Raw genomic sequence first — 11,308 nt, 5'->3', positions numbered from 1 at the left:
CCCTGCCCCAGTCAAGGGTATCCTGTTCCTGTCCCATTATGGGATTACTTCCCCCTCCTTTCTTCTCACTTGTTTTTGTCATTTTCCTTCTCATGTGCATGTTCCCCTCTTCCTTCATTTTGACCTCCCTTTCTTCTTTTTTCTATTCCTTCTCCCTTTCCTTTTACTTTCAGGTCTGCTCTCAGGTCCTGGGGCTTCCCCCTCTCCTGAAAACCCACCCATAGCTCAGCCATCAGGGGACACTCTGATGTGCTTAGGATGGAGCCTAAGTCTCTTGCTTCCAGTGAGGAGACAGGGGTTTTCTCCCTGACCTTACACTAAGATTGAGCTGTTTATCATCTGGTTCTTGCCACTGGCTTCACAGGTACTGCTAATGATAAAGAACCTGCCTGCCAATGCAGGAGATGCAAGAAAGGCAGGTTTGATCCCTGGGTCAGGATGATCCTCTGGAGGATGGAATGGCAACCCACTCCAGTATTATTGCCTGGAGAACCCCAAGGACAGGGGAGCCTGGTGGGCTATAGTCCATACAGTCACAAAGGATTGGGCATGACTGAAGCGACTGAGTACACACCCACGCTTACCACTGGCATTAGAAACTACATGTGAGCTGTTTCTTGAAGTGCACCTAATATGTATAGAAACTGAAGAATATTTGTGGAATAAGTGAAGAGACACCGAATGTTTGTGTAGACTGTCAGGGTCTATTTTACAGCTGTATGGAGACAGATGTGGCCCGTCTGCACTTGGCCATCTGAAATGAGGACCCTGAGGCTTTGCAGAGACTCCTGATCTCCTGGAAGCAAACACTCCACATTCTGCTCCTCGGCACCCCCAGGGCCTTGCTCAAATTTCTCCAAATGCACAGAGTGTGTGGTGCCAGGTCCCGACTATTTACCTTTGTGATGAACCCTTAATGCAAATGGCAAGCCATCCCTAAGGCGGCTGGCATTCGTGCCCGCACTGAGTGGGCTGGCAGCAGTGTGTGAAACGCTGATGTCAATGGCCATTAATGCAAATGAAAATGAACATTTTTCATCAGAGTCTTACAGCATGCCTGCAGGTGGGCCAACCACGGGGCCACCTGTTTACAGAAACACGCTGCTAATCAGTCAGTAAAAGCCCGCAAATAGCTGTGATTCTCCATTAGATTAGTCTCAATTAGTAAAGCTAATGTGTGCAGAAATATCGAACATTTTATTTTAATGGAAAGCATCCTGCTGGGTGAAGAATATGGTTTCTATCTGAAGCCCCTATCTCTAGCACAGGCTGTGGATTCCCTCTCTTGAAAGGTTAATCACAGGTTTATTGTAATCAAAGCACCGATGTTGGATTTTTTTTTTGATTTCTTACGAATCATTAAAAAACTTGATACTCATTTCTCCAGCGATGAAGCTCCATTAGGAAGGGAGTGACCTAGTTTGTGAGTTAGCATTTTATCTTTTCTCCTGTTGGAGCGACAAAAAGAAAGCTGCTGCCTTGTGAATGTTTTCTATCATCTGAATAGTTTTCATACAAATAAAATGGAAAATACAACCAGGCACGGCGGGGGTGGACTCATGCTCCTGCGCCCTTGTTCCTGTACGCTTGGCTCTGTTTTATTACTGCACCTGCGGCCTGATTTCTGGGGTGGAGGAGCCCCGTGTAACAGAATGCCAGAAGAATTTCAGTTCCCTGTGATTTTAGATGCCAGCTTTGTTCTCTTGAAAATAAACTGAAAGAACTACAACCAGGTAATGAGAAAATACGTTTTATTTATTGGCAGATGTTTCTATGTTGACATTTACAGGGATTTCGGTTTTCAGCCATCACTGAAGCTCACAGATTCAGTGACTGGTGATTTCGGATCTTCCCAAAGATCATTGCAGTGGGAGGTGGACAGGTGGAGGTGACAGGTGGAAACATGTGTGCAGCATGCAACCAGCTACCTGGGCTAGTCCCTGGGATCACAAAGAGGTGGACACGATGAAGTGCCTATCACTTTCACTTTTCATACAACCATCAACAAACAAGATTCCACCAGGAATCAAATTCAAGGGAACAGCAAATAAAAAAACATCAAGATAAATGTCATAAATCAAAAATAACCATGTATTCTCATCCATCATGCTACAGAAATAATGATGACTCCTGGTTGTTTATCAACAAAAGATATAAAAATTAAAAAAAAAAAGTCAGATGCTGGAGCTCAGGAGGGAGTGGAACAGAAAAGGGAGAAAAGGGACAAGGGTTAGCTCAGGGCTTCTGGAAATATTGTTAAAGCAAGTGTCATAGTCCAGGTGCAGGTTGGAAAAGAATTTCCAGACATGAGACAGAATGAGAGGGAAATAAAATTTATTAGAGTGGGAGACACTGTTAGAACAGCCGGCCAGCTCAAGGAAGAGCTGACATTGAACAGGGGTCCTTAGTCCACTTTTATACCCAGGGTACAAGGAGTGGGATAGGGGTCTTGCAAGTCATTTGCTGATTGGATGAGGCATGTATACTGGGTGGGGGAAGAGTACAGCAAATACCTTCTCCCTATGGGGTAGGAGGGGAGACAGGTTATACTGTTCCATTAATAGTTACAACATGGGGGAGGAAAGGACGATAAGGGTTTGGTTTTTCCTTTCCTGCATTCCAAGACCCTCCTTGGTTTTATCTGCTCTTTCTTCCTTGGGTTACCACAGCAAGTCTGTGCGCCCTATACACCGTGGGGCCAAACTGAGGCCAAACCCAACACTGAAATGTTTGGTGCATGGAGCAGAGAAAGATATGTTGCATGCGAGGAGACTAGTGGCTCAAGCCCTAAAAAGCCCTGAAGTACCTGAAGGGTTTCTGCAAAGCATTTTTAAAAGCAGGTCAGGGGAGGGGTCTCAGGGTGGGTGATCAGCTCATGCATAACCCTCTGATTGGCTGATGGGGAGGCAGCAGGTGGTGTTACAGGGTGAACATCAACAGTCCTTAGGCTCCAGGAGGCCTGGGGCTGTGTGCTCAGGTCAAGTAGTTAACATCTTCCATTTGTAGGAGAGAGAGGGGTTTCTTATCTGCAAAACAACTCAGGAAATGAGCATCAAATACTGTCATCCAGGTGCTTCAGAGAGGAGCTGCAGCAGAGGATGTGGGATGTAGGGGAAGGCCCTTGTGGCATCCTGCTCAGTTACAGTGTTAGACCCCAATCCAGTGCCCTTTGTAGACAGACTCACATTTCAGTTGTGTCTCTGATTCCTTCTCTGTTGGAACCACTCATTCTGGAGGAACGGAGTCCGTGTTCATAGACATGCTCCAGGGAATGCAGTGGGCAATATTGACATGTGACTGTGGGCCCACGTTCACGATTTCCTGGTTCTTACCAGGGTCCCCAAACTCACAGGTTGAGGCCATAATGGCCAGTGTGCTGGTGTTGAGAGGGGGCTTGGGAAGAGCACAGGTTCTTAGTGAATCTAGAGACAGTGAACAACTTTTATTAATATGATTATTTATTATATACAATTATCTGAGAGTACAGAGAAGGCAATGGCAACTCACTCCAGTACTGTTGCCTGGAAAATCCCATGGATGGAGGAGCCTGGTAGGCTGCAGTCCATGGGGTCGCGAAGAGTCAGACACGACTGAAGCAACTTAGCAGCAGCAGCATCTGAGGGTAACTCTTTGAAGCCAAGACCTTCCTCTCATCATCCCTCTTCTCTTTGGATCATCAATAACAGACAGAGCTTTCTGTCTGAGTTCTTAGCCCAGGGCCCCCAGCCTTACTCTGCTGCTGCAGCTCAGCTCTTCCATTTCCAAAGCCACATTTGGATTTTTAAAGGCCCAGAATTTTGGCACAACTTTTTAGCCTTGGCCTTCATGCTGAAACAGCACATGGCCAAATTGTTTATCCAAATGCCAACCTTTCCCTCCATCTGTCTGGGAACCACTCTCCTACTTGGAGATTGCAAACACTATGCAAACTTACATGAAATAAAATCACACCTCCAAAATAATTAATTCCACATTTTATCTGTAGATGTACATAATATTTTCTCATTAAAAAATAGGCTTATTTTTACAGGTAGCTCCCAGAGAAAACTCATCCCATAATTTCACTTTCTGTTTTGTATGCTAGTTTTCTAGTCCATAGAGTAGAAAATGGAAACAGCAACACAACCAAGTGTCTTTCCCCTCAGTCTGCCTAGTACATTTGGGGTCAGCAAGTGTCAAAGATAGCTAGTATATGCTGAAAGGTGATTATCTTGTAGACTGTCTCTACAAAATATGCCCTGTAGTAGAAACTCCCTTTTGAAGAGAGTCCCCCCCCACTTTTTTTTTTTTGCTGCCCTGGGAAAGCAGAATTCAGGATGTAACCCAGGGAAGCAGCGGGCTCTTTCCCTGAGAGCTCAGCTTCTCTGCTCTGGACTCCCCAGAGATGAGCTGCTGCTCTGGGTTAATGCAGCCCTAGTTTCGCTCTGTCCTGCCCTACTGCCCTGCCGTGGGCAGTTCTCACCCAGGGGTTTGGCCTCCATCCTGGGAAGCTACACAGGAGGAGAAGTAAGTCCATGTGATGGTACTGCCACTTATGTGTCTGTCCCCAGGCAGGCATTCAGCCTCTGTAAGTGATGAGCTTATTAAGGGTTTGCTCTTTCAAAGGGCCCCCAGGGACAGCTCTGTCTCTCTGCTATCTCTGCTCAGAATGTGACAGACAGCTCCCCCGCCTTCCCCTCCTCCCACTCAGCCAAGCTTCTGGCTGTGCCAGCTGTATCCATCACTTCTGCCTACACACCAGGTCAGGGCTTCTCAGATGCCTCAGTGGTAAAGAATCCACCTGCAAAGCAGGAGATGCAGGAGAGGCAGGTTCCATTCTGGATCAGAAAGGTTCCTTGGAGTAGGAAATGGCAACCCACTCCAGAATTCTTGCCTGGGATAATCCCATGGATAGAAGAGCATGGTGGGCTACTACCCATAGGGTCACAAAGAGTCAGACACAACTGAGCATGCATGCACTAGCACACACACACCAGGTCTGCTGGGGGAAGTCAGAGATGGGAGGCTGTTGGTGCAGCATCTAATTGAGGCAAGTCCCTCTTCCTGGGGCCGGGTGACTTTACAGTGAACAGAAAAAAGTCAAATTTAAGAAATTGTAAAGCAGTACAGTTTGGTGAAATGCTTAGAAGTAGAGACATTGAACTTACCAAGTCAAGTTAGTTTGGGGCTCTTTGGGGATTTTTGGTCTTAATATCCCCTGTCCCTTCTGGGGTCACTGCTCAGTGCTCTGGTAAATTTCTAGGAATCACAGTGGGTGCATTGTTATGAGAACCTCATAAAGCCATAAGCATATGAGTTTTAGCAGAAATATTGCTTCACACTTTTTGAAATGAGTCAAGAGGTCAGGAAGCAACAGTTAGAACTGGACATGGAACAACAGACTGGTTCCAAATAGGAAAAGGAGTACGTCAAGGCTGTATATTGTCACCCTGCTTATTTAACTTATATGCAGAGTACGTCATGAGAAACGCTGGACTGGAAGAAACACAAGCTGGAATCAAGATTGCCGGGAGAAATATCAATAACCTCAGATATGCAGATGACACCAGCCTTATGGCAGAAAGTGAAGAGGAACTAAAAAGCCTCTTGATGAAAGTGAAAGAGGAGAGTGAAAAGGTTGGCTTAAAGCTCAGCATTCAGAAAATGAAGATCATGGCATCTGGCCCCATTACTTCATGGGAAATAGATGGGGAAACAGTGGAAACAGTGTCAGACTTGATTTTTGGGGGCTCCAAAATCACTGCAGATGGTGACTGCAGCCATGAAATTAAAAGACGCTTACTCTTTGGAAGGAAAGTTATGACCAACCTAGATAGCATATTCAAAAGCAGAGACATTACTTTGCCAACAAAGGTCCATCTAGTCAAGGCTATGGTTTTTCCTGTGGTCATGTATGGATGTGAGAGTTGGACTGTGAAGAAGGCTGAGCGCCAAAGAATTGATGCTTTTGAACTGTCGTGTTGGAGAAGACTCTTGAGAGTCCCTTGGACTGCAAGGAAATCTAACCAGTCCATTCTGAAGGAGATCAGCCCTGGGTGTTCATTGGAAGGAATGATGCTAAAGCTGAAGCTCCAGTCCTTTGGCCACCTCATGCAAAGAGTTGACTCATTGGAAAAGACTCTGATGCTGGGAGGGATTGGGGGCAGGAGGAGAAGGGGAGGACAGAGGATGAGATGGCTGGATGGCATCACTGACTCGATGGATGTGAGTCTGAGTGAACTCCGGGAGTTGGTGATGGACAGGGAGGCCTGGCGTGCTGCAATTCATGGGGTCGCAAAGAGTCCGACACGACTGAGTGACTAAACTGAACTGAAGAGTAAAAAAAAAATACATCCAATATTAACATAATGGCAAAATTGGCCACAGAGGCAGCTAAGTCCTAATACCCTCTCCTTTTAGGTTAATGTTTCAATGTTGCAGTAAATTACCTGGATGAAAGAGAAGATAGTGTCACAATCCACATTTTTATTTACTGTCAATAAGATGACAGTCTAAGACTTACAAATAAGTATAAGCATATCATCTTCCCTGGTGGCTCAGATGGTAAAGTGTCTGCCTACAATGCAGGAGACCCAGGTTCAATCCCTGAGTTGGGAAGATCTCCTGGAGAAGGAAATGGCAACCCACTCCAGTATTCTTGCCTGGAAAATCCCATGGACAGAGGAGCCTGGTGAACTACAGTCCATGGGGTCTCAAAGAGTCGGACACAACTGAGCGACTTCACTTTCACTATAAGCATATCCCTATAGCTTTATCTTTTTGTGTTATTTAGATAACAAGAATATACAGCAGGTTCATTGTATATAATGAAGTATTACTATATTTATGGTGTTAGCTCTCAGGTATGTCCAACTCTTTGAGACCCCATGGACGTAGCCTGCCAGGCTTCTCTGTCCATGGGATTCTCTAGGCAAGAATCCCCTTCTCCAGGGGATCTTCCTGACTCAGGGATCCAACCCAGGTCTCCTGCATTGCAGGCAGATTCTTTACCTTCTAAGCCACCAGGGAATAGCATTAATATATTTACAGTTATATATTTCTATGGCTTCTAGTTGGGATTATAGTAGTAAAAGCTTTTATGTATAATTCTTAGAGCAAATTACAGTTAATGAAAGAGTGAGATTTTAAAAATTAAGACTCAGTTCAGTCACTCAGTTGTGTCGGACTCTTTGGGACCCCATGGACTGCAGCCAGGCTTCCCTGTCCATCACTAACTCTTGGAGTTTACTCAAACTCATGTCCATTGAGTTGGTGATGCCATCCAACTAGATTTTTAACTAGTCTCAAAAATTAAGACTAGTCACAATCAAAGTAGTTGGTAGAATTAAAAAGAAACTTGCAACTTCTATTCATCAAATGGTAATTGATCACATAATCTTTATCCCCATCATAATTATTTTATTTTTTCTTTTCTTTTTACATAAAACCACTTTGGTTGTGAATAGTCTTAATTTTTAATCTTATATTAAGTTTTTACTATGTTTTAAAATTGAAATGCAGTTGATTTACAATGCTGTGTTAGTTTTAGGTGAATAGCTATTGCTGTTCAGTTGCTCAGTCATGTCCAACTCTCTGCGACCCCATGGACTGCAGCACACCAGGTTTCCCTGTCCTTCAGTAACACCTGGAGTTTGCTCAAATTCATGTCCATGGAATCAGTGATGCCATCCAACCAATTCATCTTTTGACGCCCCCTTCTCCTCCTGCTCTCAATCATTCCCAGCTTCAGGGTTAATGAGTCAGGTCTTTGCATCAGGTGGCCAAAGTATTGGAGCTTCAGCTTCAGCATCAGTCCTTCCAATGAATATTCAGGGTTGATTTCCTTTAGGACTGACTGGTTTGATTAGTCCAATCAAACTTGATGTCAAAGGGACTCTCAAGAGTCTTCTTCAACACCACACATAGAAAGCATCAATTCTTTGGCACTCAGCTTTGTTTATGGTCTAACTCTCACATCTGTACATGATTACTGGAAAAGCCATAGCTTTGACTATGCGGGCCTTTGTGGAATAGTAGGAATTTCTAATTTTTGAGTAAGCTGACTCAGGAGTCAGCGAGGACCCCTCACTTATATCTTTCAATGTGCTCAGAAGAACACTTGGAAAGAGGCAGTGGGTAAGCATTAAGCAGAGTCCAGAAGTTTTAAGTGCATCTTTCAGGATACCAGTGGGTCTCTTTTCCTGGGGGAAATTTGAAAGAGGAAAGTCAATGATACTGACTCCAGCACCACCAACACACCTAGCTTCAGGGTCACAGGTCATGCTCATTGTCCCCTGCCAGGAGCAGGAGCTCTGCCCCTGGCAAAGGTCATGAGGAAGGAGGCTCGGCATACGCAAAGGTGGGATCAAGCCTCAGGAGTCCCCCTGGAAATTCTCGAGCATCTGCCCCCAAAACCAGAGTCTGCCTACTTTCTGCTTTGTGCTCTCACCTACACCTCTGACTTTACGGGGGGCTGTCCCCCACTACCTCTCTCTGAAAAAAGTTAACTTACAGCTCCAGTTGATAATTCCTGGGAGTGACAGTGTTTCAACCTACAAACTCCTTTGGAAGTCCTCTAGTCTGCCTGAATAGGTTTTTCCGGCCACATGTGATTGTTCAGAGCCTCCCAACTGTGAGAGGCATGAGATGTTCTAAACTGTCTGAATACAGATTCCTTTGAGCAGTTAAAAGATTGATTAGAAATTGTATTGGTGAAGGGTTTTTCACTTGTTGGGCCGATGTTTGCTGCTAAGTTTCCATATCACTTACCTGCTGTGTCCCTGGCAGTGTATTGATTAATATAATTGGTGTAAGTAGTAGCTTTAATGTTTGTAATCTTGGACCCTTGAGTTAATTCTTTTTCTTGTTACAGCCCACCACACCTTTGCCCTATAGGAATGCATTTTAATGCTTTTGGAGGGTGGCGCCTGACTAGTCACCTTTAGAGGAAAATAAGTTTTCTGAAGAAAGGGTCTTAAAATGTTAACAGGCCTCTGGGCCAGAAGATGATGCAAATCACCTAACTTTTGCATATGATAAGTTTGCAGGAAGAAAGCCTGGCTTACTGCATGACTCTACCCCTTCCCCCATTATCCTCTATGCATGACTTAAGGTATAAAAGCTACTTTGGAAAATAAAGTGCGGGCCTTGTTCACGGAAACTTGGTCTCCCCATGTTCTTTCTCTCACCTTCTGGCTGAATTATTCAGCCTCTTTTCTCCCCTGAATTTCCTCACTGAGCTATCCTTATTTCAGCCTCTTTTCTCCCCTGAATTTCCTCACTGAGCTATCCTTATTCTATTACTCTTTATATCCTTAATTAACATTTAATTAAGCAGTTGTTTCCTGATCCTCGCCGACGCCGTCCCCGCTTCAAATTCCCTGGATCCACCGGGGCTGGGCCCCGGCAGTCCCCCTTCTCTGCCAGTCATTCTAAATCCCCTTCATCCAAATCAAGATACAGAACAGATCCATCACCACAAGGTACTCTTCCCGCTTGCATAATTCTTCACTTCACATAAGGCACTGAATTTGAGATACTAGAAACTAAATAATTTGAATAGTTCTAGGATGACACCCCACTCCAGTACTCTTGCCTGGAAAATCCCATGGACGGAGGAGCCTGGTAGGCTACAGTCCATGGGGTTGCTAAGAGTCGGACACGACTGAACGACTTCACTTTCATTTTTCACTTTCATGCATTGGAGAAGGAAATGGCAACCCACTCCAGTGTTCTTGCCTGGAGAATCCCAGGGACGGGGAGCCTGGTGGGCTGCTGTCTATGGGGTCGCACAGAGTCAGACACGACTGAAGCGACTTAGCAGCAGCAGCAGCAGGATGAGTAATGATTTACATCTGGACTGATATGGAGGGTAGCTGTAGATTCATGTGGCTATCAAATTTCATACCAGAGATGCCAGAGAGGTGTTTGAAAGATCATCATTTATAGAAGATGATTTGAGACCAAGATAGGTCAATGAGGTCATTTAAGGTCAAGCAGGAGCAAAACCAAGAATGAAGTGTTGCATCTTCTAATTCCTTGGCAGAAGTGATAAATGCTGGATGATATAAGCCCTACTGGGTCATCAAACAAATGTTGAAAACTTGCTTTTACTTCATGCATCATTGTTTAAAAAGTCTCTAACTTTTTTCTTAAGTTAGAAGATAGAGTAAACAAAAGTTAATTTTAAAGATTTTTAGTCATATTTCTAAATACCAGTGATTTTAGAATTGTTTTGTAGATAATAGTTCAAAAAGAATAGAAGACTGAATTAAATGTGAGTGGGGTCAGAAACTGATGTTTTAATGTTATAGTAAGTTTTTAAAATCTCTAGTTAGCTCTGAAAAATGAGATGTGGGTAATATTTACCAAATATAGCATCATTTAATAGAAATTTTACTATAAAAACTAAAGTAAGTGAAAAGGGAGTTGCTGTAAAACGGAAGCCTATGTAGGTTAGATTTTTTCCGAAGGCTTAATTTTGACTTACTGTTGATTAGCAGAAAATAGAGGATACAGTGTCCATTGTATGTCTTCAAGCTCCATGAACACAAACAAATGTGGTGGAACTGTAATTGTCTCCTATGAATTCAACCCAATTGCTCCCTGCACTTAACTCATAGCTTATGTGTTATGCCCATGGCCATTCATGCTGGGACATTTTAACCTATATAGAGTACTGTGGTTTGCAGTACTTTCTTGACCTTGATGCCTTTAAATTTCTTGTTAATTTTTACTGGTTTCCATCAGCACTGTTTCCCATGCCTACCCGGGCATATACACTTATGGGCTTTGAAGGTCAGTGTTGATTGGTATTTGAAGAACAAAATTTGCTTTTTCCGTCACCTATAAGTTTTACTACCGTTTTACTTCCCTGGTGACTCAGATGGTAAAGAATCTGCCTGCAGTGCAGGAGACCCGGGATCAATCCTTGGGTTGGGAAGATCCCTTGGAGAAGGAAGTGACTACCCATGCCAGTATTCTTGCCTGGAGACTCCCATGGACAGAGGAGCCTTGGGAGGCTGCAGTCCATGGGGTCACAAAGAGTCAGACATGACTGAGCAACTGAGCAGAGGCACACGTACATCCATTTTCAGGCTAGAAACCAGAAGTCTGGTTCCTGAAACCCTTCTTGTGCTAGGCTCACTTCTGCTGCACTCACAGCTTTGTGATGGGGTAGTTTCAATTATTCCTTTCATTAAACCCCACTGCTCTAACTCTATCATTAGGTCTTCAGTCCTAACTAATTTTTAACTACTTCTAGATCAAAAATTAGTGAACCAAAACAGCATTTTGGTTTCAAAATGCATAATACAGTACTTCTTTGAAA

This window comes from Bos mutus, chromosome 11 (genome assembly GCF_027580195.1).
Source record: "Bos mutus isolate GX-2022 chromosome 11, NWIPB_WYAK_1.1, whole genome shotgun sequence".
Lineage (NCBI taxonomy): Eukaryota > Metazoa > Chordata > Mammalia > Artiodactyla > Bovidae > Bos > Bos mutus.
Note: the sequence above shows the minus strand (reverse complement) of the source record.